The sequence below is a fragment of the Rhipicephalus microplus genome, chromosome X (assembly GCF_043290135.1).
Source record: "Rhipicephalus microplus isolate Deutch F79 chromosome X, USDA_Rmic, whole genome shotgun sequence".
NCBI lineage: Eukaryota > Metazoa > Arthropoda > Arachnida > Ixodida > Ixodidae > Rhipicephalus > Rhipicephalus microplus.
In genome coordinates, this window is record NC_134710.1 from 62,408,630 (window position 1) to 62,435,699 (window position 27,070).

The 27,070-nt window shown below is 45.0% G+C and overlaps 1 protein-coding gene across 3 annotated transcripts in view; it reads left to right on the forward strand.

The window, feature by feature from the left end:
- LOC119176103 (uncharacterized) overlaps window positions 1-27,070 on the forward strand; it is a 234,977-nt gene that overhangs the window by 137,819 nt on the left and 70,088 nt on the right. For all 3 annotated transcript variants that reach the window (XM_075876953.1, XM_037427240.2, XM_075876954.1), the window contains exon 2: window positions 8,982-9,073. The gene's annotated coding sequence lies outside the window, so the exon portion shown is untranslated. The remainder of the gene's footprint in view (window positions 1-8,981; window positions 9,074-27,070) is intronic.

Consider the following 27,070-nt stretch of genomic DNA (forward strand, 5'->3'; position numbering starts at 1 on the left):
ATCCGATAATGTAATAAGAGCGTTTAAAAAAAACGTTACACAAACGCATCTAATAAATGTGCGAGGACATAAAAGAAGGGTGGGTAGAAATCGAGTCGAGGAAAGTCATTAGGGCAAGGGCTGGGTTAGGGGAATGCGTTTCCGTTTTGCTAGTATGTAGTATGCGCACGTGTGACACGAGTGTTTGTGTGCTTTCAGCCTTTCAGCCAGTTTTTCAGAAAAACTTTCTTCTCTTACTTCGTCCAGCTCATTAGCCGTATTCAAATCGAACTGCGGTGCAGGGAGCACTGCCGGCCTGTCCCTCTGCCACGCAGCTCAGTCCTTCGCGCACGACTCCAACGTTCGTCGTCGGCGAGACTCGAAACGCGGCTGCGTCGCACTGATTTGCTCGGTTCATTTGTTGCGTAATGGACGTCTTGGGTCGAGCGGATTCAAGGTGTCTCCGTATCAGCGGAGAAGATGGATGATGATGGCGGTGCCTCACAGGCTTCGAGAACACGACATTGTGATAAAAGCGTCTGTCTCTTGTCTTGCGCACTTGAACGGGTGTTGGCCACCCGTCTATTTCTCCGATTGTCACACTGCAAAGGAGAAACAAAACAAAAACTCAGCATGGTCAGGTGAGGTAATCCTATAGTGAAAATGGAGGAGGGAGAAAAGAACAAAAAGCATTCAATGACTTCGAGACCAAATTATTAGCTTTCTGAAAGATTATTTCTGGATGGCGAAACCCACTGCGTCTTCCAAATGTTGTACGGACCGAGGCTCTCAGCTGTTTCACAAAGTATAAGAATCAAATCATCGGCGCATTTGGCTGGCTGTAAACCCAGCGCATGCCATGAAGTTCGGAGGGGAAAGCAGCATAAGACTGAAAGTGAGTGCAAAGAGCACTCTTATGTCAGATCTGCGATGGTCCTCATGGGAACCCCGCGCGAACAAGGGAGAGCTCTGCCAGTGTCGAAATAAAATCTAGCTTGTATTGAATGAAGGCCTTATACTGGGAGTGAAACTGTGTAGATAGTGAGTAACGCTGTGCAGAAGCGCCGAAGATTAGAATCGACCGACAGCAAAAGATGACATCTTGACTGCTAAAGCTATCACGACTTCGAGCTTAGAAGCATCATGACGAATATAAAAAAGGCGCTGAAGGGAAACGTCACATCAACTTATACAGGTAAAATCATTCTTCGTGAACTCTACTATAAATAATTACATCGTTATAGGTTTTTTATTAAGATAGGATGTAAGCGTCAATGTTTATTTCAAAATTTTGTGCCGAAAGCAAAGTGCGTTAACGTCAGTGTGACGTCACAAATTTCAAAGGCTTTTTTTGCGTATCTTGTCCACATTGGTTTTAATGAAGTTTTCTAAAACTGGCTTCGTTGCGCCGCCATGGTGTTCCAGTGGCTAAGGTAGTCGGCTGCTGACTCGCAGGTGCGGGATCAAACCCTGGCTGCGGCGGCTTCATTTTCGAAGGAGGCGAAAATGTTGTATACGCCCGTGTGCTCAAATTTGGGTGCACGTTAAAGAACCCCAGGTGGTCGAAATTCCTGGAGCCCTCCACTACGGCGTCTCTCATAATCATATGGCGGTTTTGGGACATCAAACCCCACATATAAATCATATTAAAACTCGATATGTTAAGAGGTTGTGTTCTGAGAACACAGTGTAAATGAAACTTAGCCACAAACAATCACGTATAGGACCCGGTTGGTGCCATCAAAATACATGGCATCATGGTGAGCTCGTGCGGTAACCTCAAGGAGGCGTCGCCACCCGCATTTTTAAATAGCAATTCTTTGCGTACGGTAAGCACCTAATATGGCACCTATCTATCTATCTATCTATCTATCTATCTATCTATCTATCTATCTATCTATCTATCTATCTATCTATCTATCTATCTATCTATCTATCTATCTATCTATATGTCTGTCTGTCTGTCTGTCTGTCTGTCTGTGTATCTATCTATCTATCTATCTATCTATCTATCTATCTATCTATCTATCTATCTATCTATCTATATCTATCTGGCCACCTTGGAGTTTTAGCTCTCCTGGCCGTTTCGATGATGGTATCTATACAACAATTGGTATGGCATAACATGAGCGTGTGATAAGCATAAATGACAAGTCTTAACATAAAAATGATGGCATGTATGTCATGCATATCATGATTTACATATCGTGGTCTTGCTGCTCTTGCGGTGATTTCGTTCACATGATATATTGCAAAAATTGTATGGTTTGACATAACGGCATATCGAACATAAGTGACAGACCCTAACGTGGAAATCATGACATGCATGGCATGCAAGTCATGGCTACACGCTACGGTTATGGTGCGCTCGCGGTCACTTCGCTATCTTCACATATACCAAATTTGGTATTACGTGTTGTGAATGGATGACAAAGGTATGTGACTGGTGCAATCATGATAATAATGAGATGCGTGTCATGCAAGAACATGGCTACATGCCACGCTCATGATGCGCTCGCAGTTGTTTTGCTAGCTTAACATATACCAGATTTCGTATCACGTGACGCGAACTGACGATGAAGGTAAATGACACGTCCAAACATGATAGTCGCGATATGCGTGCCACGTAAGAACATGACCACAAATCACACTCATGGTGCGCTCGCGGCCGTTTTTCTAGCTTCAAGTGTACCAAATTTGGCATTGCGTGACGTGGATGGATGACGAAGGTATATGACTTGTGCAAACATGATAATTATGACATGTATGTCACGTAAGAACATTACAACCTACCACGCTCATGATGCGCTCGCTACAGTTTCACTAGCTTCCAATGTATCAAATTCGGTATTACGTGACTACGGCGAAGGTAAATGACACGTCCAAACATAATAATGTTGATATGCATGTCATGTAAAACATGACTACATGCTACGCTCATAGCGTTCTCGCGGCCGTTTCGCTAGCTTGGCTTATACCAAATTTGGTATCATGTGACGTGAACAGACGACAAAGGTAAATAACACGTCCACTTATGGTAATCATGACATGCGTATTATGTAGAACATCACTACATGCTACGCTCACAGCTGCTCACGGCCGTTTCGCTAGCTTCACTTATACCAAATTTAGTATCACGTGACGGGAATAGACGACAAAGGTAAATAACACGTCCAATTATGGTAATCATGACATGCGTTTTATGTAGATCATCACTACATGCTACGCTCACAGCTGCTCACGGCCGTTTCGCTAGCTTCACTTATACCAAATTTGGTATCACGTGACGGGAATAGACAACAAAGGTAAATAACACGTCCAATTACGGTAATCATGACATGCGTTTTATGTAGATCATCACTACATGCTACACTCACAGCGTGCACACGGCCATTTCGCTAGCTTCACTTATACCAAATTTAGTATCACGTGACGTGAATAGACGACAAAGGTAAATAACACGTCCAATTATGGTAATCATGACATGCGTTTTATGTAGATCATCACTACATGCTACGCTCACAGCTGCTCACGGCCGTTTCACTAGCTTCACTTATATCAAATTTGGTATCACGTGACGGGAATAGACAACAAAGGTAAATAACACGTCCAATTATGGTAATCATGACATGCGTTTTATGGAGATCATCATTACATGCTACGCTCACTGCTGCTCACGGCCGTTTCACTAGCTTCACTTATATAAATTTAGTATCACGTGACGTGAATAGACGACAAAGGTAAATAACACGTCCAATTATGGTAATCATGACGTGCGTTTTATGTAGATCTTCACTACACGCTACGCTCACAGCTGCTCACGGCCGTTTCACTTGCTTCACTTATATCAAATTTGGTATCACGTGACGGGAATAGACAACAAAGGTAAATAACACGTCCAAATATGGTAATCATGACATGCGTTTTATGTAGATCATCACTACATGCTACGCTCACAGCTGCTCACGGCCGTTTCACTAGCTTCACTTATATCAAATTTGGTATCACGTGACGGGAATAGACAACAAAGGTAAATAACACGTCCAATTATGGTAATCATGACATGCGTATTATGTAGAACATCACTACATGTTACGCTGACAGCTGCTCACGGCCATTTCGCTAGCTTCACTTATACCAAATTTGGTATTGCGTGACGTGAATGGACGACAAACAGAAATTCCAGGCGGAAACATGATAATCATGACATGGAAGTCATGTACAGCATAATACACGTCCGCTTCGTAACTTTGTGCTGATTTTAAAGTGACATATCAACCTCCCTCATTTGTGCTTCGCATATCATCGATTCCCACAGTACGTGAGATCAGCCATTTTCTTTTCTAGAGCGTTTCTTCTCTTATACTAAGCTTCTTCTCCAAGGTAGCGTGGTGGTGTAAGTATTTATTTATTTATTTATTTATTTATTTATTTATTTATTTATTTAATTATTTATTTATTTATTTATTATACCCTCAGGGTTTTCACATTACAGAGGAGAGGGGCATGTTATATATAAAAATGAGAAACAACACTTGATAAATATATACAAGAGCAAAATTTCAATAATTGGCAGAATAATACAGAATTACGTTATATATAAACTACGTCAACAAAGACAACGTAGCAGTAGCGATAATGCAGATAGTACATGTTCAAGGACTAAGCAAAGAACAACAAACACTCTCAAAAACAACAAAATACAAAAAGGACATGACACACATGTACCCATACACATACATCCATCCATATATACACATATATAACACAATGCAGAAATCAAGCAGCGCCAAACAGGTTTTGTAAAAAAATACAACCTTAAAACGTGATGTGTCGGTGATTGCGGTAGCTGATCGTGGGAGCAGATTTCATTGTGAAATAGTATTGTGAAATAGTAGTGAGCTAATACTACAAAATTGTTTGTTTTCCTTCAGGATCCCTTAATTACGGGGCAATCTTCGGTAGACAATGGAGGGCAGCCCTTATTTTAATCCCAGCTCGGATTTATCATTATGTTCACAAGCTTGAACATACATGTCATATGTAAAAGCCGTCGTTGGTTCCTAGTACTGCATCATACCTTCTCTCTGTGGCGTTGCGTGGTTATTTATCAGTACAGTGACCACCCATAAATCCCTGCTGATAAGTTATGGTGCAACTTTATAAAAAAATTTCTTGTTTTATCTGTGTTCGCAATTTCATAATAGGGCTTTGTCAACAGGAGTGGAAGCAGCTTATTAATATATCACAAGTGGTTTGAATAATAATAATAATAATAATAATAATAATAATAATATTAACATGATGAATTTAACAATTTTTCACATTGTTTAAAACATCGCTTGTATAAATTTTCCTCTATATCATCAGTGCAATAAAATACAGTTTCAAACACAATAGTAATAATCTTCTGTCTCCACTGATACCTTCCACCTTAATAAATACAGCAGGTTTTTGATTAGTTATGAGGCCTTCAAATGGTAGCGTCTAAGCGTAAAGCGTATTGGTGACAATCAGCGAAAAACAGCGTATTATAGAGTAGCTACATATGTGTACAGACGGTTTCTCATAACACCTACCGTGCATATATGCATACGTCAACGTAAAAATGACAAATATATGTGAACAGTTCTTTACTTTTAATGTTCATAAGCTTTTCAAATTTTACGACCCTTCAAGTCAACATTCGTGACGAGGATTTATTAAGTCTTGAAAGCCGTATTCTCTGGGTAAATACTTTTCGTGTATGTGCACATTAGTCTTTTAGACACTCACTGATATGCTCCTTTTTTCGCATTCTCTTTCTTTTTTTTCTTTCAACTTCTGCACATGGATTAGAAGGCAAGAACAACATGTGTTAAATCACGCTGTGTAGCTGGCACTCTTGTAATAACTCTATTTCTTTTTTTTTATGTCTTGGTAGCGACAACCTCAGGGATCAGAAGTCAAGGCAGCTGAAAGAAAGTGCCACAGTCATTCCAAGTCTATTGCTTGAATGCTACAGCATAAATCAAACTGCGTAAACGTTTTTCTGCGGATTATACCACGAGGGAGTGTGGAAGTATGGTGCTTCAAATCCTTCTTCCCGGCTCTCTTTTCCTATTTCTATTTTTCTTGAGGCCACAAACTGCGGCGCGAAAAAGGCGGCGAGCGGAGATATATTTTATGGGCAGAGAAAGAAGTAGTGGTCACAGTGATTTGAGCCCATTTGCGTGCAGCTGCAAGATGAACGGCTGACAGCGCAGCAGGCAATGCTCAGACAAAATTAATGCAAAATGCATTATTTGTTCATCATCCCTCAATCCACGTCTTGGTGTCCCTATCTCTACCCTTCCATGCATCTCCACTAGGCTAGATATTTTTTATTTTATTTTATTCTTTCTTCCCAGCTGAGGAGAAATAAGTGCAGACAAAATACGGTGAAGGGAGCAGCCGCTGCTCGCTAATGCCCATTGTACTTTTGGCGAGAAGTGCTGCGGTGCTCTTTCTGGCCGCCGCCCAGAAAAAAGCGCGCGCTGTTCTTCTTGCCTCAGGAATTCTAATGCGGTCGTATTCTTGGCGAGGCGCCGCGGAACGCGTAATGGCTTCATAGACGTCGGGCTACTTAAGCTGCTGGCGGCGGCGCGCTGCGGTGGAGGCCCAGAAGCCGGCTGTGGCCCGCGAGGCCCGCCGACTTGCTGCTCGGGGCAGTGCTGCCCCTGGGCCAAGGGTTCGCCGATGGCGCATTGTTTGGCGCGTCAATGCTCTTAGCGCGTGCTCCCGCGCGCTTTTTTCTATCGTCTGCCAGAGTATCGAGCTACTCCCCGTTGAGCGTATGCAGTACACAAACAAGCATCTCTGCGTACGTCACTGCAGAACTGCATATATACTATAGTCACCGACTTCAGTTCAATACCAGTCGCCGACTTCAACTTATGGACCGTAGGACCTAGCCTTGTTATCGACTCTTTATGTCAAATTACGTAGCTTTATGTCACTAAATTTACATTGTATCGGGCCACGCTCGGGCAACGTGTGGGTTTCTCAGTCATATACGATACCCAGAGCTTAGTCCACTTGTCATGATTCGCGTAGTGGTGGTGTCTGGCCTTTTTTTTAAGCACTCTTTCTCTCTTTTTTTAATCTCGTCCTTTCTCTCTCTTTCTCCTTCTATCATTTTTTTCTTTTGCTCGTGGCAAGATATCCATAGGGCTTCTACAGCAACGCACTTATATGCTTCCATTAACGGCATGCTCTGCAAGCGTAAATGCCTAGCCTGGTTGTTATGACGCTTGCTTCTGGAGCGTGGGTACTCATGCTCCAATCCGCAAACCTGCCCAAGTAAATTTATTTTATTTCTTTATTTTTCTCTGTCTCTTTTTTTCTCTCCTCCTTCCTCCTCTCCACTTTACTGAGTGGAGTTTTATGGTAATGCTTGAAACTTTGTATATCGAAGGTCGATGGGCGTTTATAATGCTGATAGTTTTCTATTAACTTTCGGCATGACCACAGATTAAACTTACACAGCTCGTATGTCAAAAGATGTCATTGTGTATTCGCTATAGCAGCGCTCTTTGTAACGAGTTTCAACTGTATATTTCTTGCAATACGTTAGTGAGGCAGGTGGGCACTTTATTCCTTCTACCATCCTGTATATTACGTCAAAAGTGAACATGCTTCCTGTTGCTGCCAGTTTATTGCGCTCCAATCAGAGACCCCCTCCCCCCTCCCCCCCCCCTATCTGTAGGTCTCCGACCATACGCTTACATGTCACCTTTAAGCTTTAACCTATTCTTCGTGCCTTTTAATTCACGTTTAACGGTTTCTTTCTCAATTTCTGTTACAAAGCAAAACCAAAATAAACATGTAGAAATATCAACGTAACATCGGGGCTACTAAGGAGCTTGTGTATTATTGTCGTTACTGAATGATTCCTGGCTCATATGTCAACGCGCCGTGCCTAATTACATTGCCATATCCACCCAGAATGTTTCGACCGAATACCTTGCCGGCTCTGTAGTTGGTCGTTTACTTCATATCCTGTCATATACGCAATTACTTTCATCATTTTTGCCCTTTTTATTTTTGATCTTTTTTACGCTATAGCCCCTGATATTCTGACGCCTCTCTTCGGGGAAATAACTCCCCGAGACGTGTGCCTAATGCTCACAGCCTTAGTTCGACCTGCAGCTTTCACTGCGGTCCACGTCCGTAATTACCACGAGAAAACAGGGCACTTACTCCTTCAGTATGCAAACGAGTATGATTATGCATATGAACGGGAAAACAATTTGTGCGCGAGACTATGTCATTTTCATTTGTTAATTGCTTTCCGGTGGCAGCATTTAATGACGAGCCATCCGAATATGTAAAAAGCAGATCTGAGACTTTTATTTTATGACAGCGCTCTGCGGGCCGGATATGGACGGTTTTTCCTGTTCTCTTATATGCCCCCACCCCTCCCTCCAGCGTTCTTACATTAAACTACTTGTCCGAGAAAAAAATGAACAGGAAAAAAACTCCTCCGTCATCACAAATGTAGTAAATGAATGTCACCTCAATTAAGTGTTCTAAAGCAACAAATGACTTTGATCGCAGCCTGCAAAGCATCTGACACAAGGCACACATCTATTTCTAATTGTGCCTGGCTAAGCTCGTTGAACGCATACAGAGAGTTGGTTCTGGCCAACTTTTTGGACAAGCACAAAACAGGGATTGCTAGTCAAGACATGTGTCCTCTCCACTTCTGTTCTCGTCCATGAAGTCGGCTACAACGCCTCGCTAAAATATTTCAAATTTGTCGCTGAACTACACAGACGACAGTCGTGTGCAGCTGTCTATGAAGTATCCAGTGCATACTGTGTATTTAATTTGGACAGAAATGTGTACTTGTAAGCCTCGCAGTGTAAATCCAACCTTGCCAGTTAACTGCCATCGCCACGCTTTTTTCTATATTTTTTGGTGGGTTGTCTGATTTTTTTTTTGCTCGTTTAGTTATGTACCACTAACTTTTTTTTCTGCAGGGTGTAGCGAGCAATGGAGTAGCCAAGGTGCTATACACATCAATCTCTCCTCAGCAATCAAGTTATAACAGAATAGAACTGAGCGCCCGTGGGTGAGTACACTCGTCAGTTCTCGCGTTGAATATATCAGATATTATTCACAAAAGCCTTCTAAAACAGTGTAGTGACTGCTTCCACAATACCGTATGCCTTATAAACGTGAATGAACAAATTGTCTCTGTTTTTTGCTTTATCTTTAGAACTATATATTTTCTAATGAAAATTATATCACAGCGAGGCTATTGTCGTTTTGACGCACCAACTTCACGTTGAGAAAAAATATTTTGCCGTAGATAAAATGACACTGTGGCAACGTATTACGACAGTTCGACAATACAATTTTGAATATTCACTTGAAGACCAGTGCTTATATTAAAAGTTGTATTGTGTGCAAATTTATGGCATACGCAATTTTCTCAAATTGCAGTGGCCTGCTGTTTGAAAATAACGTCATCGAATTTGAGGGGCGATGTTGGAACTAATAGCACCAGTTGCGCATAAAGCGCCACCGTTCTATTGCGTCAGTCCGGAACTACTCGCGATAAGAAAGCAGCGAAATTTGAACCAAGGTGCGTCACGGCCATGTGTTTTAGTGAAAAGGTGCAAGTTAGCTCTCATGTGTCAGGGCATTTTCGCGGTCTGGTGCGTATTCTTTTTATTTCCAATAACGCACGAAAGCATCCCAATACTAACCTTTTCTTTTTCTGGGAAGCATGTCTGGGAAGTGTCTGGGCAGTCAATGCATCGTCTCTTCTTCCAGAAAAACACAATAGTTTTTGGCGCCCCTTAAATATTTAAGAAAGAAAGAGATAGACACCACCCATGGCACGCCTACAATAAGCTGTATACTCGTGTATTTCAAAATGATTGCCGATTTTTCTCACGAGATTCAACCTCGCGGCACACCTTTCATTCAAATTTGGTCCCTTCCTTGTCACTGTTCGTTCCGGTGATACGTAATAGAGGGGCCACTCTTCGTGCACGACGGGAACGATCAGTTTCAATCTCGCCCTTGAAATTCAATGACAAATATGTGGAAATGAGTCAAAATTTTGTGATTTCCAAGAAATGGGTATCCCGTCAATTATCAAGAACTACAACGATCTAGAATGAACAATGACGTTCAAGTAAACAACTGCACAGTTCACTAACGAATTTGAGTTAATCAGCTGGGTCAACGTCAATTAAGCTGCCGAATAGTGTTTCCGCTTTCAAATAAAGTGAATGCGGGATAACAACGGAAGCCTTACTGTCATGGGTTAGCTGTAAAAAAAAAAAGGTTTGCTTAAAAAAACACCCCTTTTAGAGATACCGAGGCAGCTTCCCCACGTTTATTTTGCTTTATATCTTAAGACAATGCTTTTAAGCGTGTTGGCACTTTTTAAACAGGCTTCGTCAGTTATATGTAACAAGAATGGTGTTCCGCTTTAATGACAAAGCCTTCGACCACGATGGCCAACTAGTATGAGCTAGGGGATGCGGATTCAATACCCCGCCAGGCTGGCCGCGTCCGTGCAGTTGGGTGCACGTTGAAAAAAAAACCCAAGACGTAAAAATAATCCCCTACAATATATATATATATATATATATATATATATATATATATATATATATATATATATATATATATATATATATATATACAGCACCCTTTCGCTGGGTCGGTTGTTTTTTTATCTAACTTCATTCGTTCTCTTTTTCCTCTCGCCGGGTATGCGCCCATGCCTGCGGCACTGCACTTGTCATCAATACACTCGGCCACGCTGCGTGCATGCCAGTCCTGCCAAGCTTGCCCTTCGCTGGCACGGGTCCTTTTTTTGGACGGCGAAAACATTCAGAGGACCTAGGCTATTAACCGCCATAGGTAGAACTATCCTGGCTGTGGCGGCTGCATTTCCGATGGAGGCGGAAATGTTGTAGGCCCGTTTGCTCAGATTCGGGTGCACGTTAAAGAACCCCGGGTGGTCGAAATTTCCGGAGCCTTCCACTACGGCGTCTCTCATAATCATATGGTGGTTTTGGGACGTTAAACCCCACATATCAATCAATCAATCATAGGTAGAACTAATGCTTCTGGTGGGCGGCATTGGCTGCCTCGCATAGGCCGGTCTTGGCCACTGTGCGTCTTGCGTTGAAAGTAAGGCGATGATGGCTATGGTGGACGCCATTGACTTTGTCGTGCCCGTCGTTGCGTCTTGCTTTGAAAGTCGGGCGACGATGGCTCTGGTGGACGCCATTGAGTGTTTCACAGTGGTCGTCGTCGGCCCGCAGGTCTTGAACCCCGAGTTGCCAATACCGTCTATGGCGGGCGGTATTGGCTGTATCTGTGGGGTCTCTCTCGTGGACGCCATGACTCGCCTTGCGGGGCTGTTGAACACTCTGGTGGGTGACCTTGGCTGTCTCGAGGCGGCCGCAGCAGTAGGCCATTCAGTTTGCGCAGTTTGGGGCACTGGTCTTCATTCCCGTCAGCGTTCTGGACAGGGTGCGATTCCCAGCCATCATGCATTGACGCAGGAGCCTCTGCGCTGCCATCTCTGGCTCCTCTAGTTCTGCGGCCGCGAGGAATCATGATGCTCCTTTGTGCTTCTGTACCACGGCGTCCATACAAGTTAACGCCACCATAGCTGCACATCCCACCGCAGACATGAGGGGCATACGAACGCGTCACCTCGCTGCGCCATGTGAGCTGGCCACCGTAGAAAGCAGTGTTGCCAGCAGGAGAATCACTCTGCCTCGACAAGCCTTCGATTCCCATGACCTCGACGGTGGTTAGCACCTTTGTTTCTCTACCGAGACGTCTTCCGGGTAACGAGAAGCGTCCACGCACGCGTCCAATAACTGCAGGGTCCGCACCACTGACTCAGAATGATCAAGACGGACCTCGCTGGTATCACTGGGAACTGTTGGTAACGTAGACAGGTAGGGTGTGTCATATCGTGACCCATCCGGCAGGACAGGGGCGGACGACTGCACGTGCCCAGGAGGTGTTGGGTTTGAAGGCCCCATCGCCAATTGCTGAGGCTCGAGGGAGGTCTTGTTGCCTGGTGTCGGGCTGGAGTACTGCAGTGAGACATCGAGCTGGCGCCCCACTTGAGCTCGATGTGTGGTAGTGGGCACGTTGGCAAACGGCCCTGCTACCCTATGCCCCTCTGTATATCGCCCCACGTGAGGGGATGGGGTCACCGATGGCTGAGATGAATTTGGGTCTGGTACCAGCGACGAGTCTGGAAGTTCAAGGGCAGAACTCGAGCGCTCAGCTGGAGCATCGAGATGGAACCCTTCTTGAACTCCATCCTCGCGACCGGTCAGGTTGGTCTCGGTTCTGGCAAAGAGGTGGGAGGGAGTCCGGCCAAAAGCAGCAATCAGCTTGCAGCTCCGTTCCGCCCACGATCGCTGCCGCACGCCTTCGTACCTGCGCCACGCTGCAGCAGGATTTTGAAGGCGGTCTATGGCTACGCACCACTTCTGATTTTCGCTTCAACCCTTGCGAGCTCTGAGAGAGTTGATGGTAGCCACCAAATTGACAGCGTCGTCCTGGAACCCGTCGAATTCTGGTGGTTCGCTGACGGCCGGTGATGGTGGGTCGGCATGTGAAAATGCAGAGATTGCTGAGTCGAAGCAACCAATCTGGTTTGAGAGCTGCAGGAGGGCGCACATCACCTCTCTACGTTGCTCAGATGAGCAGGCCTAAAGGTCTCGTGAGGCGACTGCATTTAACATGCGTTCGCTTGCACTCAGAACTGGTAAGATGGCCGGGAACAGCGCGAAGCTCGTTGCTTCAACAGCGTTGACCATGACGTGGAGTCGTGCGATGGTACGTCGCAGCTTCATGGCAATGTCGCATGAGGCCTCTGAACCATTTTGGTTCGCGTACGCGCAAGTACGCGGTGCTAGGAGAATACACGGGGGCGACATGTACGTCCAAGGAAGCCTGAACAGCGTCCCTTGGATGTTCACCCATCTAAGAGGACCGAGAGCCGGATGCAGGCCACGGAAAATGTGCGCGACGTTCTCAGATGAGAGAAGCCTATGCGCATTTTGAGATGAAGCTGGTAGCCTGCCGTCTGTGAAGTGGTACCCTGGAACCACCGAGGAGGTGTAGCGAATCTTCGGGGTTGTTTAAGGTAGACACATCTGAAGACCATCCGGACGAAGAAGCGTGGGAGCAATCCTGCACAGGCAAGCGATGACAAGTCGGCACGATGATTTCGGGGAGCACTCATTGGGCGTTTATTTATCTAGTACAACTTAAGTTTACACAATGCACTAAGTCACAAATACAAAACACGAAAAATGATGGCATACCCCTTAGCTTGCATGACAGGTCTCCGGTGGTGAGATGCGCTGTTGCCCCCGAGTCCACTCACCCCAAAAAGGGCCCTAGTCGCTGCTTGAAGAGGGTTTTTCAGCATCCAGGGGTGCGCGGACCAATCAGGCAAGCCGAGGGAAACCAATCGCAACATGAATTTTCATGGTCACGTGAAGCCTGCCTCGCAACAAAACTGTAGCGGCTTTTTGAAACGGGCACATTCTCTAAAACATCCTTAACGCGCGAACTAGTGCTCAAACTTCAGTCCCCGATTGTCGTGGAAGACTCAAGCGGTGCCTCGCTCGTTTGGCGGTGTGCTGGTAGTGGTTAGAAGGGGAAAAATGCACCTCATCACTGCAGACCGGTCGGGAGCACAACGCAGTGCCTGGTTTGGCGCGCGAAGCGCACAGAGACCGACCGGATGCAGCCTTTTCTGTTCAGATGCTTATTGAACGACTTGTCTTGGGGAGGGAAATAGGCCATGAATGGGACGGTGTCTTACTATTTAAATAATTCACTTCTTGAAAGGAAGGGTTGAATTCATTAAGCATTCTAGGTAATCATTTAAAGGTGTTAGATTTATAAACAAACAAAAAACATTGAAAAGGATAACATAACAAACACATACAGACAAAACTTTTATACATAAAACAACTGAATTCATCTATGTTTAGCATTCCATTCTTTTAGTTTCTCGTAAGAAACTTGTAACAGCGGTAAAAACGCTCCTGTGGCTGAAACCAAATTCGATTGCGCCAAATGAAAGAATTACCGGAAGTGTCAAGTTTAAGTCAAACTTTTGTAGGGGTTCGTCTAGTAGTTTTCCTCTTTCACTTTTGAATTTTCGGTATGACAAAAAGAAGTGCTCCAAAAATTCACTCTCAATACAGTGAAGGCACAAAGGTGACTGTGCCAGACCCGACCTGTAAAGGTAAAAGTTCATGAAGAGACTCGACAACACGGCCTTGTAATTACTATTTCTTCCTTTCTTGATGAACACCATGCACTTGTTCTTCCAATAGAACTTCAGCTGTGGATAGTCTGATAAAAACAAAGGAGATTTTTCGAAGTTATTGGCCGTTGTGAGTTTTTCAAAGCATGCTGCTGTGACATACTCAGAAGTAGGCAAAATAGGCAAAACAATACAATCAAGAGAACATACAGCTAGTGCATCTGCATGATCATAGAGAGCTAAACCTCTATGACCTGGTACCCAAACTAGTCGAACGAGTCGCACATGTCTAGGAACAAGCGAGTAGAAAGTTTCTAAGGTACGCGAAAAAGTTGGTGAGCCTAAGGCAGTACAGACCGATAGACAGTCTGTTAGAACAATCACCGCTGATAAATCTTAGGGCACTTAACGCAATGCTAGGACTATTGCTATTAGCTCAGCTTGCTAAATAGGGGTAAAGTCAGGTAATCGAATTGAGAAACCCACCCGTTGGCAGGGTCCATTGTTCTTTATCTGACTTCGTTCTCGTTCTCCTCTAGCTGGGTATGCATCCGTGCCTGCTGAGCACTGCACTTGTCATTACAATATATATATATATATATATATATATATATATATATATATATATATATATATATATATATATATATATATATATATATATATATATATATATATGAGTGTGTGTGTGTGTGTGTGTGGGTGACGTTATGATGACTAAGAGACGTGGCCTGGCTCATCCGCCATGTTTATTCCATAAGCACTTTTTCCTCCTCAGCTTCTACCAACCATCGCTACCTTCTTACGTCGCATGATTCCCCCATTCCCCCTTCCCCCGGAAGAAGTCGCGTCAGACACTTAACGAAACAACAAAAACGCAGAGTGTTAAAGCGAAAAATGTCTAAATGCACCGTAGTTCCATTTTAGAGAGGAGTTCCTTAACTCGCACAAAAAATCCATAGGAGAGGGAAGCAATCCGGCCATATCTAAGAGAACTCGGGTGGACGAGGCTTGCTGTTGCGTCCTGGATGGCATAACCACACCCTGGAGATCTGCACTGGTGACGACATCGGTTGAGTTCCTGTGAGGAATGGACAAGGTTGGTAGTCCCTGTAGTATTTCAGGTTCGAATGTTGGAAGCATCGATTTGTGTGTTGTGGCGGGAACAGACAGTGTGCTTCCAGTTTGCGAGTGCGATGGTCGCGGCTGACGGAATGGTGTCTTGGTCTCAGCGTTCTACAGATGATGCCTTCTCGTCTCTTGGTCGTTTTCTGTCGTTTCGGAGCTGTAATCGTAGGCGCAGTCTTGATCTCCTGCGCCAAATGCGTTTCTGGCACCGATCCCTTATCCGAAGATGCCTTACGTCTTGAATTTGTTTTAAAAGGCTTACTTTGCGTCATCGTCCTTGTCGGGTGTATCCATTGGAGTGTCTGCGATTCTTGGACTTGCTTTTGCTGGCGTTGCTGCGGTTGTATTGGAACGTGCTGAGGTGGGAATGCTTCTTGAACATCATGCCGGTTTTCATTACAAATTGATGTAGTGTCCAGCCGACAGCTGGTAATCTGTGGGCTGTTGTAATGCAGTTCGGGCAATGAAGGTAATGCTTCAGAATAGGTAGAAAGTTCTTCAGAAGCTTCTTTTACTCTGTTCACTACGAGATGCTCTTGCGCATGGCAGCGTGCGTCGTTCGGTGCGTCTGAGCCTTCGGCGTTACTTTCACTGTCGAGTGTGTATGCACCAGACGGTGATACATGAACCCGTGCGGAAGCAGCATGGCTAGACTGGGTATTTTCCCGGTGCGCCAGCTCGTCTATCGTGAACACGGGGTCCTTATGGGGCAAACGGTGAGCGTCAGGAGCGCTTAAAGAGCCGCGTGATAGAAAACCGGGTGGTGGACCACGTACGCGAGACGAAGAATGAAGTGCATCAGCTGGGTAAGCAACGTCTCGTGTCGTGTGCTGGAGCAACGAATTTGAAAATACCGGCTTTCGTGAACAAAGACCTGGTGGAAAGCTATGTTCCTTGAGAAATGGGCGTGGACTGTGATGGCCGAGTGTGGTTGTATGCAGATGGCCGGTAATGAGGAAGTATTTGTCGTAGTTGTTAAAACGGGCAATCATCTCTTCTCCGATCTTTTGCCATGATTCGTCGTTTACGAATATGTGTGTCAGGTAAAACTTAAATGCCTCACCGGAGATGTAGTCAGTGAAGTTGGCGATCATATCCTGTTCCGACTATTATGCAGCGGTAGCGTGGAGCTCGAGCAGGTTGAACCAGTCCTGTACAGGTCCATCGTCCGCTGCTCCGGTGTACTTGGGGATGGAAAAATCAGTCGATGGTTCTACATGATGCCGGTAACTGCATGCGCCTTAGATCACCTCTTCTGTGGTCGATATTCAGTTGAGGCGTATTGCCGGTGGCTTCGTGAATGTGTGAGGCTGATGAGTGGCAGCCACGTCTTCATCCTGTCGACTCATGTGATGTTATGGTGACTGGGAGATGTGGCCTGGCTCATCCGTGATGTTTAATCTATAAGCACTTCTTCCTCCTCGGCTTCTACCAACCATCGCTACCTTCTTACGTCATATATATATTGTGCTCGTGGTTAGTTAGACCTCAATATTGGTGTGCAAGGAATGTGGAGCTCACTCAGACTTACTCATAAACTACACTCATTTGGATCCAGATTCACCAAAGTTTTCCTGATCCGTACTCACTTGGACTCAAACTCACAAAAAGATTACTAACTCTAACTTTAGGTATTACTTATTCGATCTGGGTTCCGAGTCATAAGTGAGTTTACCAACCCATGGTCCTAAATCTACAGCTCTAAAAGTTTAAAAATAGAGTCGTCGTGCTTTATGTTTTTTTTGTTTTGCTTAGCTCAATGTGTACAATGAATGCAGTGTTTATATGACTTGCAATTGTACAATAGCAGCGTGACCTTTTACAGTCTCCACCGATCTAATGAGTACATCGCAGAAAGTTACATTCTTCTGCTGAGCGGGAATACGTGCACAACAGAATGAATGCGAAATTCTTAATGCCGCCTGCTAAGTGCAGCTGAACGGATCGAACGGTGTGGCAACTGGCGTTCTCTTTGTTGTTAAAGCGAATAGACTTCAACCGAATTTTCTCCTGATGAGGGCTCGCACGTGCTCCCGCTAAATTGAGCTGCGGAACAGCAACTTATTGAATGAAAGACGAGGCGCGCGTGTCCGTGTATTTTCCCGTCTCCTGTCTCTTTTCATACCCAAACGTTTGTTTAGTAAGCCGCATTCTAAATTATGTTGCTCTCTTTAGTTGCAGCAGCAAACGCAGTGACGTAATCTAATGAGGTAGTGTTAAAAAATGGGCCTGTTCGTATCGGCACCAATTCTTATAGCGAGCTGTCTAGTCATCGCCAGGGTTCTACTTGAGACCCGTCTCCCAATAAACAACGCTGTTTCCATCGCACGGTGAAGCAGCGGCCGTTCGTAGAAATATCGACCCGAGCTGACAAACGATCGTCCACAACGCGGTTGCAATCCGACGGCTTAAGCCCCGAAAGTTAAACCGACAGCCGCGTTGCGCAGGCAAGCCATGCGGTGATAGCAGCCGCTGGCGCGCGGATCTCCTGCGCCTGTTGGACACGGCTCTACGGGATTCTCGACGCCCACCACCATCGATCCCGAAGTGTGTCGCCGAACATTACGCGCGGCCAGCTCGGTGTATTACACACGCCGTTAATCATGCCAATCAGGGACAGCCACGAACGGCTAGCAGACGGAAGCAGCACCGGCGTGCCTCCGCGAGACGGGAGCTGCTGCGGCCGGAAGCCGTTGAAAACGACACGCGTACTCTAATGTACGGAGGGTGATTTTAACTTCATCCATAAATGCATGCGCTGCTCTCGAACACAGCGCGGATGTAGGAGGGACGGGGACTTCACCGAGTGACTGGGGACACTTTCGTCACATGTTGCAAAGGGCAGTGCTAAAGGAACCTAAAAGCGGACATGTCGCCTTCAGTGTGTGCTTGACAACAGAAAGGGATGACGTATCGGAATCGTAGATAAATGACGTTGAAAACGGGGAGGCCACGGTTTCGTTGAACTCACTCGTTTGGTCCAACGTGTATTTTTTTATGAGTGTTTATGCGCCGTCATTGTTATACACTTGGTTTAAAACACGAGGTCATTCGAGCAGAAAATGAAATATGAGCACCTTCTAGAATTATCTGGCGGGGTTAGTCGCAACCAGGTAGAGATACACTCCCCTTTCCTTTCCTTCTTTGAATATCATTGCACTGGTGGGGCGAAGCAAGGGGGAAGGTCTATGTCCAATCCGACCAAAAGCCTTAACATCCCTATTACTGGTTCAGCTTATTCTACACAAGCAGTTGTATATATACTGCTGGAATAATACTTGCCTCATGCAGAATTCAATTTTAGATCGTAGTAACTATTTATGTTGTGTGCAGCTCAATAGACAGCTGAATTGGCTGTTTTCTTCCTCTCCGCCCGCCCTCGGACATATGGAAAAGCTATATGCCTCCGGTGCCAATATGTCCGAACCAGTTGGGTCCCTTCTTTAGGAGGGGGTAGGGGGTGGATGACTGAAGCGGACTTCTTCGACCGTTTTAGTCACGAGCTTGCACTTTTGGCATATATACGTGAATAAACGTAAAGGTGTTGTTACAGTAAGACAGTGCCGTTTCGTTATGCAAGCCTCATTAGGAAGCTCTTGATTTATAAAGTCAAGTCGCCATGATGATTCAGATAATAAGGATACCATTTCCTAGACTTACAAGAGCAGTCATAATGCAAGAACGTCGAAGAACTTCTTGCTTCGTCTCATTCTAGCGTAGGAAGTGAATCTTTTTTGTTTTTCTTTTCATGACTTCTTTAGATCGATCGCCATGAGTGCGTTAGTCCAATTCGTTAACAGGACCGAAGCTAGTAACTGTCTCCACAATGAGGTACGCTTCCACTGCAACACAGCCGCAATGTACACAAGAAAAAAGAACTAAAACGAAATAACAAGTAATCCTTCGAAGGAAAAATGGTTGCGCACAACTAACTCAAGGACATACAAGATGATAAGTAATCACAGCCGTCGCTGTATATATTGCACTGTGAAATAACCAAACTGCTGAGACTACACAATCTACAAATGAAACTATGAGAGAATGAGAGCCCTTTAACTGGTAATAAGAATGTCTTCGCTGCATCACAACATAACATTTTGTGTCATAAAATGGTGTTACGTTGCGGTCGCCAGTCATGAATACGCCACAACATAGCCACCTCTCAGTCATTCGTGCATTCTATAAAATCTTTTTTTTTGTCTTTTGAAGCAGTGCATGAAATATGGCAGTGAGAAGGACTACAATGAATGCATTCGTCTCTGTAGTATAGTATGGTTGTCGAGATCTATAGCAAGCATAAAATAGCTTTAAAAGGACTGTTCGAAGGCCTAGTTGCAAGTTGCATAACTTAAATTTTAGAAATAAAAAAGGACGCCCCTGTGTCTGACGCTTTTTTGTGTGGCAGCTTTCTTGCGTTCTAAAATTTCGTTAGGAGACACATAGCTTGCCATAGGCGATTAAGCGTGGCGTTCACGGAAAACAGCGTTTTTTGTTTCTCTTTCACTTTATCCAAATCACTCACACACACTCTCTCTTCTCTAAAACAATTGATTGTATCAATCCCGTCGTCTTCTTATCAATCTTTGTAAAAATAAATTGTATTGTGTTCACGTTCTCAATACTACACAACGGGTTTATGAGGCACGCCATTTTCCGTGACCCCCTCGATTTCTTAACGTGCATAAAAACTTACCAAGAGGAGAATTTTGGGTTTTTGTCTTCATTGAAAGATGCCCCACTTTAACGCACAGCCTTTAACTGAACAGTTCAACGACATAACCACCGTGAAACAAGGCCGGTAATCATTAGTTTAGTTAAATAAAAAAATGAAAACTTTTACATCGATAAAAGTCGGGCACATCGTTATCAGCCAATAATGAATCGCATCGTTAAGTTGAGCGCGAAAATGTACTTAGGTTGGCTCGTAACCCACGAAAATGATTTAATCAAGCGTTTGACGAGCCATAATCTGGCGAGGGATCTTAATTGTGCAATAAACTTACACTCTCCAAGGTAAAAGTGAAAGTAAACAGGCGTTGATATTTCGGGCCTCGTACGGGTCGCTTCATCACAATGAAGATGTCAGCATAGACATGCGGCTATTTATAGGTCTGGCGGTGCCGCGTGCGGGTGTATATGTCTGGTAGATTGCCGGTTGTCCTGTTTATCGTGTGGTTAGTCGACTGAATGCAAAATGATTCTAAAAGAATCATTTGCATGCCACGCATCTTCTTTTAGAATCATTTTGCATTCAGTCGACTAACCACACGATAAACTGGACAAATGCCAATCTACCAGAGATATACACCCACACGCTGTGCCACCTGACCTATAAATAGCCGCATGCCTATGCTGACATCTTCACTGTGGTCAAGCAACCCGTACGGGGCCCCAAACGTCAATGCCTCTTTACTTTCATTTTTACCTTGGAGAGTGTAAGTTTATTGCACAAACAAGAAACCGAGAGTGTCGATAGCAAATAAATGAACAGCTCAAATTTAATATAGCCAGAATTTTCTCAAATTTCCATGCGAAATTCTTCGAACACTTGTTACCAAGGCGAGCGAAAGGACTATTTTGACACTTCCACAGAATACAAATTCTCTGGATTCATATGAAAGAAAATAAAAATGAATGCCAGCAACACAAACAACAACAACAGGCCCTATATATAGGCAAGCAGGTCTCCTTCTCTTTGTCCACGTCGCAAAAAGAACCTTAGTGAGAGAGGTGTCATGCCCTTGTATAAATAGATGCAGCCAAGCTATTCAACTAAGCCACAGCCGAAGCAGCGTGACCGTGACTTTATCCTGCGATATATTGAGATGGCTTGTTATATAGAAAGTAAATACAACACGTTCCGCTGGGCCGGCGTGACAGGTGCAGAGCCGGCCTTCATTGGCTTGTCGATCAGGGTTGGTGTTGGGGCTTCGGAACCGCGGCGCTAAGATTACAAGGAACTCTGCTCCGGACCGAAGAGGTAACTCCCTTGAAGAAAAAAAAAACTTTCGGGTGAACCCTCGGACGTGTCAATATCAATATAGTGGCCTCTACTACCTGGAGCCGCGTTTATCGGCCATGGCCATTTAGTCCAGTGCATTTTTTCTACTTCGGAAGTTAATTTCTAATGGAGACGGTGTGCAGCGTGGGCGTTATAAACATACATACTACTTCTTACGTTGACCCTCTTTAGAAAACGGAGGTGTTATGAAGCCACCTGCATCCGCGCAGCGTCTTATGTAGCCAAATGAGCGAACGGACGTCAAGTTTTCGCTGCGCCGTATGCACAGCCGGCCCGCAGATTGTGCCTATACCGCGTCATATGGGACCGCAAGACAGCGCGCGTGCACACTGAGGCCATTGGAAGGTTGTGCAGTTTGGTTAGCTGTCAAAGCGAACACTCCAATGACACCTTTCATATTGCTAACCCCCTAACTTCAAGTGACTGTTTAAACATTGTCCAGGCACGGCAACAATGTGCCTCAAGGGATTGGAACTGCCAGCCGCCAGTAGCCTTACGAAAACTAAGCCAATTTGCTTTTGAAGTAAAGTGAAATGACATATTCTGCGTCTGTACATGTATGCACTTGAGCTGCAAGGACATCCCTTGGAAGAGAGCCATGCCCTTCTCCGCAGTTATCAGTGTTGTGAAAACGCAGCAAAGATTCATCGCACGTGGTTGTTTCCTTTGGACGTGCTGTAGTATCAAACGTTCGCAAAAGAAATAAGGAAGCTGAACCTTAGAAACCCGGTGCCAATTCTTTTCCAACTTCCAAAGAATCTCACAAGCCATAAACGTCACTGTCGCGCTTGTATACAATGCAGATGTCGCTTCAGTCCGCCTTGCTTCGCTCTTTACCTCTTTCCTCCTCATTTTGTCCGCATCGTGGCGTCGCAGTCTGTGCGCAGGAGACCTAAGGGCAACCTACCTTCTCCTCTTGACGGCGAAATCAATCTTCATTGCTAGCTTGCCCCCTTGTGTCTTCTCATTACACACGCAAATCGGTTCGGTGTTTGCTCTCGTGTACATGGCTCTTGTTCTTGTTACCTTGGCGCCACTTGTATACGGGTCGTTCTGATCCCCATCTCGCTTATTCCTCCTCGCATTCATCTTGGCACACTTGAGCCGCTTGCACCATCTGAGCAATGTTAGCCCTTACATTGCTTCTTTTCTTACAGTGCCGAATAGTCGCACAAGCCTCTTGCGAAATCGACCTCTGGCAACATTTGCATAAAGCAGCTAAATATTGGTTATAGCTGATTAACGTGTCAGTCGAGTGCCGAAGTTTTATACCATAAAGGTCGCGTTTATTTTCGTTTATATTCGACTTGTTATGTGTACTACACTTCCAGTATATTATTGCAGTGAATGCCATTTACAACCTTTGTTTAACGTGATTATTAACGCAATAGTGTTGAAGAGCTATTTTCGCAAAACTTCAGGCATCGTTGATTGCGTCGGCGTCGTTGATTTTGAGCAAAAAAAACATTATCTTATCCGTGGCGAAAAAATGGTGAAAGATACAAATAAATTAAAAACTTTGCTCCGAGGGGGAATCGAACCCAGGCCAGTGGTATGGCAAGCAAATGTTCAACCTCAGAGCCACAGCATCTTTTTTTTCTGCATTACCTATTCATTAACGTCGCATGTACGTCAACAACAGCCACCATTTACAATAATACACAAAACTACAGCAATGTAAGCATAAGAAAGAAAAGAAAAAAGGAAGGAAGGAAAATACCTTTATTTTTATTCTGCGGAACGTGACTGGGTCACGCACACGGCTCAGTCCCATCTAGGGACCGGCAAGACGAGCCTGCCAGCCACCTCGCGGGCCCGCTGAACAGCCGTGAGCTGATCGCTGAGAGCGGGGCTGCGTAGAAGCATCACCAACTCTTCCAGCATGAAGCATGAGCCCATGGCTTGGCACGTGCTGAGTATACGCTCTAATGTGGCTGTCTCGCCACATGACAAGCGCAGGTCGTTCTGCAAGACGTCAGGGTGTATACGTCGTGGAGACACGCAAGACTTAGATACGATTTGGTCTGGAGGAGCCGAAGAGAGAGTGCTCGGAGTTTGTTCAGTTTCGGAGGAGGGTGATTCCTCGCGCAAGGTAAAAGAATTTGGTCACTTCTTTATACGAGTACGGCGCGTCCCTGTGGCCGGAGTAAGGAAGTGTATCGAAAGTGGTGCGGTCTGTCAGTCCTCACGCGGCTTCGTTCACGACCTCGTTTGGGTTCGCGAGAACTTCATCTATACCGCCCCAAGGTGCGCAGGGAACCAGTATAAAGAGTGAGAGGAAACGTGCTCGGTGGTTAGTAGTACATGGAGAGCTAAACGGGAAATGCACCACCTCTGGAAGGCACTGGTGGCTGCTTTTGAGTCACTATACAGCGGTAATCGAGCATGGCAAGTGTGATGGTGACCTGCTCAGCCTCTTCGGGACTGGATGTCTGCACTGCTGTACAGTTGATCACGTGGAACTGCGCATTGACTACTATGGCTGAGAAGGCGTCTTGTTATATGTATTCCGCTCCATCGACGAAACTGGCATCGGTGCCGTCTCGGAACAAGCTTCTCAAGATTTCGGCGGCTCAGGCCTTGCGCCTCCCGACGTTATGGACTGGGTGGACATTGTATGGGATGGTGGTGACGTGAATATTGTTTCTAATTTCCGTTGGTATATCAGCGTAGCTTGGCTTGTCAGTGATGGAACTGAGCCCAATATGTTCGAGTATTCTTCTTCCAGCCGGTGTACCAGAGACCCTTAGTAGTTGGGCTCTTTCCTGAGCCTCGGTGATCTCTTCCAGGGTGTTGTGAATTCCCAACTTTAGGAGGTCCTCGATGTGTAACCGAATGGGGAGATGAAGCGCTACCTTCATGACTTTGCGTAAGGGCGTTGAGCATCTAACGTTTACCTGCCACCAGTCATGCATAGTCACTGTGTAAGTGAAATGGCATAGCACAAAGGCATGAATCAGTCGGAGTAAATTGTTTTCTTTAAGGCCTTTTGGAGATTCTTTGAATCAGCCTTAGTGCATTGCCAGCTTTCACAACAATCTTCTTTAGCGCCATGTCATTAGCGCCGTTTGACCCGATGAACATGCCGAGTACGCGGATAGCGTCAACCCTGGGAACTGGAGAGCCATCACCAGTGTGGAGTTGAATTCCGCTTTCTGATGCCAGGTGCAAATCCAGGCACTATTCACCTCCCCGTGCCCTTTTATTGTACAGGAGGAGCTCGGACTTGGCCGGGGAGCATCCCAGGCCCGTAGGAATCAGGAACTGCTCTGTAACGTCGATTGCCTTTTGCATTACTGACTCGACTCGGCTCTCGGTGCCTCCGGTGCACCAAATTGTAATATAGTCCGCGTAAATAGTATGTTTGATTTTTATGACTTGAGGCAGTCTTTTGGACAGGCCGATCTTGGCAATGTTAACGTGGGCAATATTACTCATCGCTGATTCGTGCCGTGGGATCCGAGGACAACTTTATCTGACGTGCAACTCTCGATCTTGAGACGCGCTATTCTTCGACTCAAGAAAGATCTAATAAAGTCGTAGAACCTGGGCCCGAGCTCTAGCGCCACGATAAAGGTGAAAATAAATTCGTGCGAGGCGTTGTTGAAGTCTCTTTCAAGGTCAGGTCCAAATATAACCCTCGTGTCTCCCGTTCTGATACCGAGGATCTGGCTCCTAATCATCTTCATGACATCCTGTATTGAAAAGACGGCGCAGAAGTCACTCATATTGTGCGGGTATTGTCAGTATATGAACTAAAAATAAAACAGGGCTGGTATTTTCTGAAAATTCCTTGAGATATGCGAGGGGTCCAACTCTGGCTAGCCAGTCAGGAACAAAAATTTGTTGTTTGAGCACAGCTATGTACTCAACAATTATCTTTCGAAAGAGCACATGTGCAGGTCGCCTGTCAGGGTTGAAGTAAAATCCGGCTGTCCATGCCCGCCATTAACAGTCCATGGAGGCCAAGACACGTAATTAGTTCAAAGGTATCTCGTCCTTTTTTTCCTGTCTGCAAAAACCTGAATCCTAGGTCATAGAGTGGAAACCCCTTTTTCATCGTCTCTGCAAAACGTTCCAAAAGTACACTCCTTTCCAACATTGTGAAAAATACGTGATCTCTTGTTTCAGGTTTTCTACAGACAAAACTGTCAGAACCCCACGGCATATAAAAACCCCGCTCTTCCAAGAAGTTCTGCATGGATAAAGTGCCCGAATGTAACTTAAACAAAATGTTTTTGGTCCTTGCTGAATTTGCCCTTTCTTAACTCTTCTGAGCACGTCTTTTCCTTCGCCTCCACTGGTTATTGACCTATACAGATGTACTGGAAAAAGCGTATCACATTTGTCTTTATATAATTTCTTGCGGATTACTGAACAGATATATTCATTTGAAAATATAACTGAGAGCAAACGTGCGCTGCCCACAACTTGTTTGAAAAAAACCTCGCGTGACTCCAGGTGTCTTTGCAGTGCTACCAACAAGGTTAAGTAGTGCGCGGCAAAGGCGTATAAACATATTACACTGTTCGCAAAAAAAAGATCTTGAACACCCCGAAAGAAAAGGAAGCGATTAACTAGCTGTCGCACATTGAATAGATGCGACAAGCTTGGCCTTCCTTTCTTAACTAGCCTCAACAGATTCGTTCTACTGCATCTTTCCCAAGTAGATCCCCACATATGAAACTTTTGGACACTCACTCGTGTACAACTCAGCATTTGCATCACATACCATACCTCTTTCATAATAAAACACGTTGCATGCAGCGGCTCTAGCAAGCGTTAGGAGACAAGTGGCGTTCCAGGGCGTTGTTCTTTCTCGCGTTTGTTGTACACTTGTTCATTCCAGTATTCATCAGTGCTTTTATAGTGTTGATTAGGTACACCTAGGTACTTTTCGGGAAGTGTCAGCCACCTATTGTTGGCAAAAGTATCTGTGACTGATGGCCACTCACCATACCACTGACTTTTCCCTACAGTTCACTTGACTTCTAGTAATTTGACCAAATTTCTTCACAACGTCAATTGTCTCTAGTAGACTTTCTTTCAATGTACAACATACTGCTAAGTGATCTGCTAGTATGCCGAGACCTTCACTTTAGCTTCCACTAGCGCGAATGCTGTCATTGTGTATAATGAGCGAACGAACATCTCAATTTACAGAGCGAGTGTTGAAAGGGCTAGCTGGGTCTGCCTGGTGCTCAAATCGTTCCATCCTTAGAGAAGCTCCTGGAATTTTGTTAATTATCCATCTAGTAGTACATCTCTGGTTTCCAATCGAACGTTAATATGCTCTAGTATGGTAAATAGTACATCATGTGGTATACAGTCAAATGCGTTTTCTAAATTAGTATCACTACAGCAGTATGAAGAGCATCACAGCACTGAAGAATACAACGAATCATGTGCGTGTTCGTCCAAATGGGACGCCCGTTAATGCCACACGTCTGGTGCTCACCATCTCTTTCTGTAATAACGAACTGCAATGTCCCTGCACCTACTGTCATGAGTATGTTATAGTCAATGCTAGCGATATGGGTTCGTATGATGTGAATAATTTTAACCTTGCTTTTTCCTCGGTCTTTGGAGTGAGAGCAGTGTACTTTAAGGAGACTCGTTCCTGTACATCACCTCATATA